Source organism: Choloepus didactylus, chromosome 1 (genome assembly GCF_015220235.1).
Source record: "Choloepus didactylus isolate mChoDid1 chromosome 1, mChoDid1.pri, whole genome shotgun sequence".
Taxonomy (NCBI): domain Eukaryota; kingdom Metazoa; phylum Chordata; class Mammalia; order Pilosa; family Megalonychidae; genus Choloepus; species Choloepus didactylus.
Genome location: NC_051307.1, coordinates 27,996,886 through 28,005,233, shown reverse-complemented (window position 1 = coordinate 28,005,233; position 8,348 = coordinate 27,996,886). Strand labels below are relative to the sequence as shown.

Sequence of the window (8,348 nt, the reverse complement as noted above, 5' to 3'; positions counted from 1 at the left end):
TATATACCCCTCTATTATTAACTTCTAGTTATAGTGTCATACCTTTGTTATAGTTTATGAAAGAGATTTCTAATATTTATACAGTTAATCATGGACATTGTCCACCACAAGTTTCACTATTTTATAGATTCCATATTTTAACCCCCAACTTTCCTTATGATGACATATGTGACTCTAAGCTTTCCCTCTCCACGACACTCACACACCATTCAGCACTGTTAGTTATCCTGACAATAATGTGCTACCATCACCTGTGTCCATTTCCAGACATTTAGTTCAACCTAGTTAAACATTCTGCTCATAAGCCACCACTCCCCATTCTTTAACCTCAGTCTATATTCTGGTAACTGATATTTCATGTCTATGAGTTTACATATTATAATTAGTTCAAAACAATGAGATCATACAATGTTTGTCCTTATGTATCTGACTTATTTCACTCAATATAGTGCCCTCAAGATTTCTTCATCAACCCATTTTTTTAAGATAGTTTTGTATACTCACCATATATTCCATCCTAAGTAAGCAATTGATGGTTCCTTGTATAACCATGTATTTATGCATTCACCACCATCACCACTATCTATATAAGTACATCTCCATTGCTTCCACAAAGAAGGAGGAAGAGTCAAAGAAAGTACAGAGACAAAAGAAAAAGAAAGTGAAAGAAAAAAATAGGTAAAAAGCAACAAAAGGAAAAATAGAATTAAACTAAAATACAATGGAAGAGTCAGACAACATCACCAATGCCAAGAGTCCTATACGTCTCCCTTATATCCCCTCTTATAGGCATTTAGCTTTGGTATATGGCCTTTGTGACATTAAAGTAAGCAAAATGCAATATTTCTGTTAACTATAGTCTCTAATTTGCATTGATTATATATATTTTCCCAAAAACCACCCCATTTTTAACACCTTGCGTAGCTAACATTCATCTGTTCTCTCTCATGTAAAAACATATTTGTACATTTCATCACAATTGTTTAAAACTCTAGGATTCCCTGAGTTATACAGTCCCAGCCTTTATCTTTCCTCTTTCCTTCTAGAGTCCCACATGCTCTTAACCTTCCTCTTTCAACCATACTCACAGTCATCTTTGTTCAGTGTACTTACATTGTTGTGCTACCATCACCCAAAATTGTGTTCAAACCTCTCACTCCTGACTTTTCCTCTCTGTTTGTAATGCTCCCTTCAGTATTTCCTGTAGAGCAGGTATCTTGTTCACAAACTCTCTCATTGTCTATCAGAGAATATTTTAAACTACCCTTAATTTTGAAGGACAGTTTTGCTGGATACAGGATTCTTGGTTGGCAGGTTTCTCTTTCAGTATCTAAATATATCACACCACTGCCTTCTTGCCTACATGGTTTCTATTAAGAAACCTGCACATAACCTTATTAAACTTCCTTTGTATATGATGGATTGCTTTTTCTTGCTACTTTCAGGATTTTCTCTCTTTGACGTTTGATAATATGATAATTAAGTGTCTTGGTGTAGATCTATTCAGATCTATTCTGTTTGGGGTATGCTGTGCTTCTTGGATCTGTAATTTAAATCTTTCATAAGAGATGGGAAATTTTCAGTGATTATTTCCTCTATTATTGCTTCTGCCCCTTTCCCTTCACTTCTTCAAGGACACCCATGACACATACATTCATGTGCTTCATGTTATTCAGTTACCTTAGACATTGCTCATATTTTTTCCATTCTTTTCCCTATCTGTTCTTTTATGTGTAGGTTTTCAGCTGTCTTGTTCTCCAGTTCTTGAGTTTTTTCTTCTGCCTCTTGAGATCTGCTGTTGTACGTCTCTATTGTGTTTTTCATCTCTTGTGTTTTGACTTTCATTTCCATAGATTTTACCAGTTTTTTTTCAAACTTTCAATTTCAAACTTATTTTTGTCCAATGTTTTCTTTATTTCCTTCATCTCTTTTGCTATATCTTCCCTGAACTCATTGATTTGGTTTTTGATTTGATTTATCATATTTCTTTGAAAATCTTTGATTATTTCATTAAATTGGAACAATATCTCAACTATATCTTGATTGAGGTGTAAGTTTGTTCCTTTGACTGGGCCATATCTTTATTTTTCCTAGTGTAATTTGTAGTTTTCTGTTTTCTAGGTATCTAGTTTACTTGGTTACCCAATCAGATTTTCCCAGACCAGAACAGGTTCAGGTCTCAGAATGGGGTTATATTCAGTTTCGAGTTTCCCTAAGGGTGTATCTTAGAAGATTGAAAGATTTTTCTTTGAGGCCTGTAGCTGATGTGCTTTTCCTAACCTGCCCAGAAGGTGGCATCTGTCAGCCTGTTGCTCCTGAATGGTGTAAGGAAGTGTGGCCCCTTTATTTCTCAGCTTAGGTTGTTTCTGGTTTGATTGTTTCCCCCAGGCCCTGGGATCTGAGTTCTGAAGGGAATGCCAGCACTAAAGCTAGGCCCCACCTCCTTCCTCTTAGAGAAGATACACTTCCTAGGGAGTCATCTTCTGCATTTGAATTACTCCTTTGTTTCTCTGACTCTATCTCCTCCCCTTTCTGGGTCAGAGCACTGCAAAGTGAAAATGGCTGAGGCTCTCTTCCCTGAGCCACAGATTGAGAGAAAGAAAAAGGGAAAGAAAGCCCCCTTTCAGACCCAGTCCATGGCCCCCCAGTTTTGCCCCTTTGTCAGAGAAAGCATCTGGTTTTCTGGGCTCCCTTTCCTGGGGCACAAGTGTTTTCCACCTCTTTAATGTCAGTCATCACTAAAAACTTCTGTCTGCTTGTTAGGGGTTTGTCTGTTTGCAGCTTGTATTCAGCAGTCCACATTTGCTAACTAAAACCCCAGGTGGAGCTGGGCTGAACTATATTTGCTTGCCCTGGGACTGCTGCTTTGTCCTACAGTGAGGTCTTGCAGCTCAGCCCGCCATGGGGGGAGAGGGATCCCAGCACAGTTCTGCAGTTTTTACAGATTTTATGCTGTGATCTCAGTGATTCCACCAAATCCAGGTTGGTGTACAATGTGTGGACAGTCACAGTTGTGCCACAGCAGTTATTTCAGATTATTTACTAGTTGCTCCTGGTTGTTTATTAGTTGCTTTAGGGACCTAACGAAATTCCACTCCTCTCTATGCCACTGTCTTGCACCTCTTCTCTTCTTTCTTTAAATTTTAATGAAACATCCTACCTTCCTATTTTGAACCATATATAATATCCTCATTAGTGTAAAATAACAGCCATCTCCTATTATAAATCTTTATATAAAATCAAGTTTTTTAAAAATCTCTAGACCATTTGTCAATGTTTGCTTCAAATTCATGTTTAAAAATAAGTGTATTGTTTCAAAATTAGTTTCATTTTGAAAATCCAAGTGTCTCCTCCAAATGTTTATTGTCAAATTTTTCTTAGAAATTTATCAATTTAATCTACCAATTTAATTTCAGAATTACATTCAAACTGAAAGAAAAAAAAATAACCTTAAAATATTTGCTGTAGAGACTTCTATTGCTCCATAGACTTAATGGTCCACTTTCTCCACTGAAATGGGTGTGAGTGGTATGTGATTATTTTTCTGTGCCTATAAGATAAGCAGAGTGTTTAAATTATCTCTTGCCAATTGATTTTGTCCAGAAATTAATTCACGATTGACATTTGCAAAGTTATATATGAGGCCTTATTTTTCTCCTTTTCCCATGACACTTTCTAAGCAAGGTATTGTGTTTATTAGGATAGGCCCAAGATCAAAGAACAAATTGTTGTAACACCACATGAAGGAACATTGTCCTGGAGTATAACAGGCCCACCTGATTTCTTTAAGGGACTCAAAATTTTGTTACAACTTGTCTTACTAATTCTTTACTTGTAAGTCTTTCTTTTTAATGACCATGTTTGGTCTTCACTTTGAAGCATCAGGAACAGGACCTAGTGAAGTTAATGTCATGTCTATGAGAATTTGAGTAGGGCCTATTATAGTCTGAGTGTGGCCAGTTCACCTTCAAGGTCAGTTGTTGACAGATCCCATAAAACAGTTGGGGACTTCCTGCATCTCTATATTTGAGGATGCTTTTGACCATTGGATTGGACTCAGAAATTGTTCTTGCCTGGATGTGTGTGTAGAAGGTCCTTTAAACAATTTGGTCTATGAGCTGGTAAACACCCCAGCTTCCCTGCCTCTTCATATAACAAATCTGTCTTTTCTGTAAATAGCATATGTTTTAATTTCCTAGACTGCTCAAAGCAGATACTGTGAAATGATCTAGACTTAAACAAAGGGAATTTATTAATTTACAGTTTGAGGGTATGAGAATGTCTTAATCAAGTCATCAGCAAGGTGATATTTTCTTCCCAAAGAGTAGCTGTCAGAGATCCTTGGTTCCTCTGCCACATGGTAAGGCACATGGTGGCATCTTCTGGTCTCTCCCTTCTCTTCCAGTTTTCCTTGATTTCAGCAACTTGCATCCTAGGTTCTCTCTCTCTCTCTCTCTCTCTCTCATCTCTCTCTCATCTATCTATCTCTCTCTCTCTCTCTCTCTCTCTCTCTCTCTCTCTCTCTCTCTCTCTCTCTCTCTCTCTCTCTCCATTCCATTTATAAAGGACTCCACTAGGAGGATTAAGACCCATCCTGAATGAGGTGAGTCACACCTTAACTAATTTAGCCTTATCAAAAATTCAACTTAACATGGATCCACACTCACTCACAGGAATATATTAGCTTTATGAACATGATTTTCTGGAGTACATACAGTTCCAAAACACCACAGTATATTAGCGGTTTTGAGCACCAGTTTTGCATGTAGTCAGCCTACCCTTTAAAAAAAAAAGAAAAAAAAACTTTTATTGGTTACTTCTTTTCCTGTCTCACCCTGGTTATGACATAATTCTTGTAGTGTCCTTATAAATAAAATTTTAAACACAAATCCTTGTTTCAGATTCTGCATTTAGGAAATCCCAAACTAGGACAACAAGGATGCTTATATACATGTTTCCACTCTTCAAACTTTCAATGATTAAGTACAGAAAAAGAAAACAGTTATATTTACTAGGTTCTGCTTCCAATGCCAACTTTGTTAATAATAACATATAATCTGCTGATACTTGCATTGCAGATAATAAAGCTTGAGAGCCCTTGAATCAACAGGATCTGAGGCAAAGGTAAAAGATCAAACTGACAGGATCATTATGTCTCTGTGGTAGTGAAATATACTGGATATCTTTACATTATTATCTTGAGAGGATTTATTTAGAATCATCATAATTTTGGAGTAGTCATTAAACTGTAAGGATAATAGAATGTTTTCTACCCAGGCAAAGTAATAGAAGGGAACTATCCAGTTTTCCAGAGTTTGCCTGAAAGCAAAGGCTATGTTTTTACTAACTAGCATTAATAGCTCAAATTCAGCTTCCTCTTCTGACTGGTTTCTGAGATCCAAATAAACTCACCTATCTGCTTCAGGAATTTGGTCTTCAGTAACTTGAAGAGTTGGTTCTGGAAAATGCAAATCTTGTGGGACCCCAGTGCAACAGAAGATGCACATGCTATAGGAGCTTAGTGCTGGAAATGCCAACTGCAGGATTTGGGAGCTAGAAAATCTTTACATGCTATTTGCTTGGTGCTGAAAGTACAAACTTTGCTCCTAGAACCTGGTACTGAAAAGCTTCAGGGAACTGGATCTGGAAAAGTTCATGCTACAATTATTGGGAGCTGGGAACTCATTGTAGGCTGAAGTGCTAGGCACTCCTAGATGATACCAATGCAATAGGAGATGAACTCTGGAGGACATTGGAACTAGGAAGCAGAATAATTTCCTCCTTCAATGTCTCTCAGTGCCTTTTACTGGCAAAACTTAGCATCATACCAGCTGTCTAATGAAAATGTTTGAAGCACTAATAAACATTTTTACAGAGCAGGAAATGAAGGCTGAATTTGGTGCTGAGAGGCAAAAACTGTAAACTAGCTTACTAACCATAGAATGATTATAACAAGTAGAATTAAAACAGCATTTTAAAAAAGAAATGTCTGAGAAATTTAACTGTGCCTATGTAGATCCTCTAGCTTGTAAGTATCAAATATGTTTTTAGATAAGTTAAAGACCACCTAAGTAAATATATACAGCATGTTGATGGATTGGGACACACAATATTTTTATAATGGAAACTCTTTCCAATTGATCTACAGATTCAATGCATTCTTGTGTAAAATTGTAATAGTACTTTGTTAAAACTATCAAAATAATTCTAATATTTATAAGGAAATGCAAGGAACCTACAACAGCAAAACAGTTTTTAAAATAGAGAACAAAGTAACAGGATTTATGTAGCCTGATTTCATGATTTATTGTAAAGTTACAGCAACTAATTCCATGCATTGTTGGTCAAAGACAAATAGGTAAGTTGAACATAGAATAGAGTCCAGAAAAAGGAAAGGTTAGCCTTTCTAACAAATGATGTTGGAATAATTGGATAGCCACATGAATAAACAAAATAGAAACAAACAAGGAATAAAACACTTCTACTTTACATGTTGCCATACACACAAGCTACTTTGAAATGGATCAAAATTGACCCAAATATGAAAATTGAAATTCTGAGATTTCTAGAAGAAAACATAGGAGGAAAATCTTTACAAATTTGGGATAGGCATGGAGATCTCAGAAATAAATAAATAAATAAATAAATAAATAAATAAATAAATAAATAAAAGATGGAGCTTAACATAAAAGAAATTCAGAAATTAGACCACAAAAATTAAGTGATTTTTTTTTAAATTTCTTAAATTTTTAAGAAAAAATAGAGGCAAGCCACAGAATAGAAGGAAATATATGTAGTACATATACCCAGCAAACAACTTGTATTTAGAACATGAAAACAAATCTCAAAAGTCAATAGTAAGTAAACATATGAATCCATGAAAATGGCAAGAGATTTGAACTTTTAATAAATTTCACTATTTTTCTTGGTGCCTCGGAGACAGTTGGCTGCCTCAGCATGAAATTGAACATCTCTTTCCCAGGCACTGGCTGCCAGAAGCTCATTGAAGAGGATGATGAATGCAAACTTCATGCAGTTCATGAGAAGTGTATGGCCACCAAAGCTGCTGCTGATACTCTGGGTGAAGAGTGGAAGTGTTATGTTATCCAAATCAGTGGTAGAAAGGATAAGCAAGGCTTCCCCATGAAGCAGAGTGTCTTGACCCATGGCTGTGTCCACCTCTTATGAAGGGGCATTCCTAATATAGACCAAGGGGAACTGGAGAAAGAAAGTGCAAATATATTCAGTGCTGCATTGTGGATGCCAATCTGAGTGTTCTCAACCTGAGTATTATTAAAAAAACAAAACAAAGCAAAAAGGTAGAGAAGGATATTCCTGGACTGAATGATACAACTGTGCCTCCTTGCCTGAGACCCAAAAGAGCTAGCAGAATCTTCAGGCTTTTCCATCTCTCTAAAGAAGGTGATGTCCATCAGTATTTTGTAGAAAGCCCCTGAGCAAAAAGATAAGAAACCCAGGACCAAAGCACCCAAGATTCAGCAACTTGTTACTCCACATGTCCTGCAATGTAAATGTCAGCCTATTGCCCTGAAGAAACAGTGTTCTAAGAAAAAAAAGGAAGAGGCTGCAGAATATGCTAAACTTTTGGCAAAGAGAATGAAGGAGGCCAAAGAACAAAGCCAGGAACATATTGCCAAGAGGCCAAAGCTGTACTCTCTGAGAGCTTCTACCTCTAAGTCTGAGTCCAGTCAAAATAAGATTTTCTATGAGTAACAAATAAGATCAGGCACTATACACACACACACACACACACACACACACACAATGAAATCCTAATCAATAATAAAAAGGAAAAAATTACTGATATACTCCACCACATGGATGAATCTCAAGAAAAACATGTTGAATGAAAAAAGCCATACATTATATATATGAATTACCAGAGGAAAACTAGACAGAACAGAAAGCATATGTTATTGCCTAAGATCCAGGATGGAAGTGACTGACTTCAATCAGCAGGTGGAAACATTTTGAGGTGAGGGTGACATGAAGGCTTATATTTGTCAAAATGTATTGAACTATACACTTCAATGTGTTGTTTTAATGAGCTAGACTTAACAGACTTTTACAGAGCATTACACCCACAACAACCAGATATACATTCTTCTCAAGTGCTTATGGATCATTCTTCAGGGTAGATCACATGTTGCATCACAAATCATGTCTCAATAAATTTGTAAAGAATAAAATTATGCAACATACTTTCTCTGGCCATAATGGAATGAAGCTGGGAATCAATAACAGGCAGAGGGCTGGAACATTCACAAATTTATGGATGTTAAACAACACACTCTTAAGCAACAAGCAAGAAATTATAAGAGAAATCA

General features: G+C 36.4%; 1 pseudogene; it reads left to right on the top strand.

Annotated features, from left to right (window-relative positions):
• Positions 1-6,957: 6,957 nt before the first annotated feature.
• On the top strand, positions 6,958-7,734 carry LOC119506018 (annotated as a pseudogene).
• The last annotated feature ends 614 nt before the right edge of the window (positions 7,735-8,348 follow it).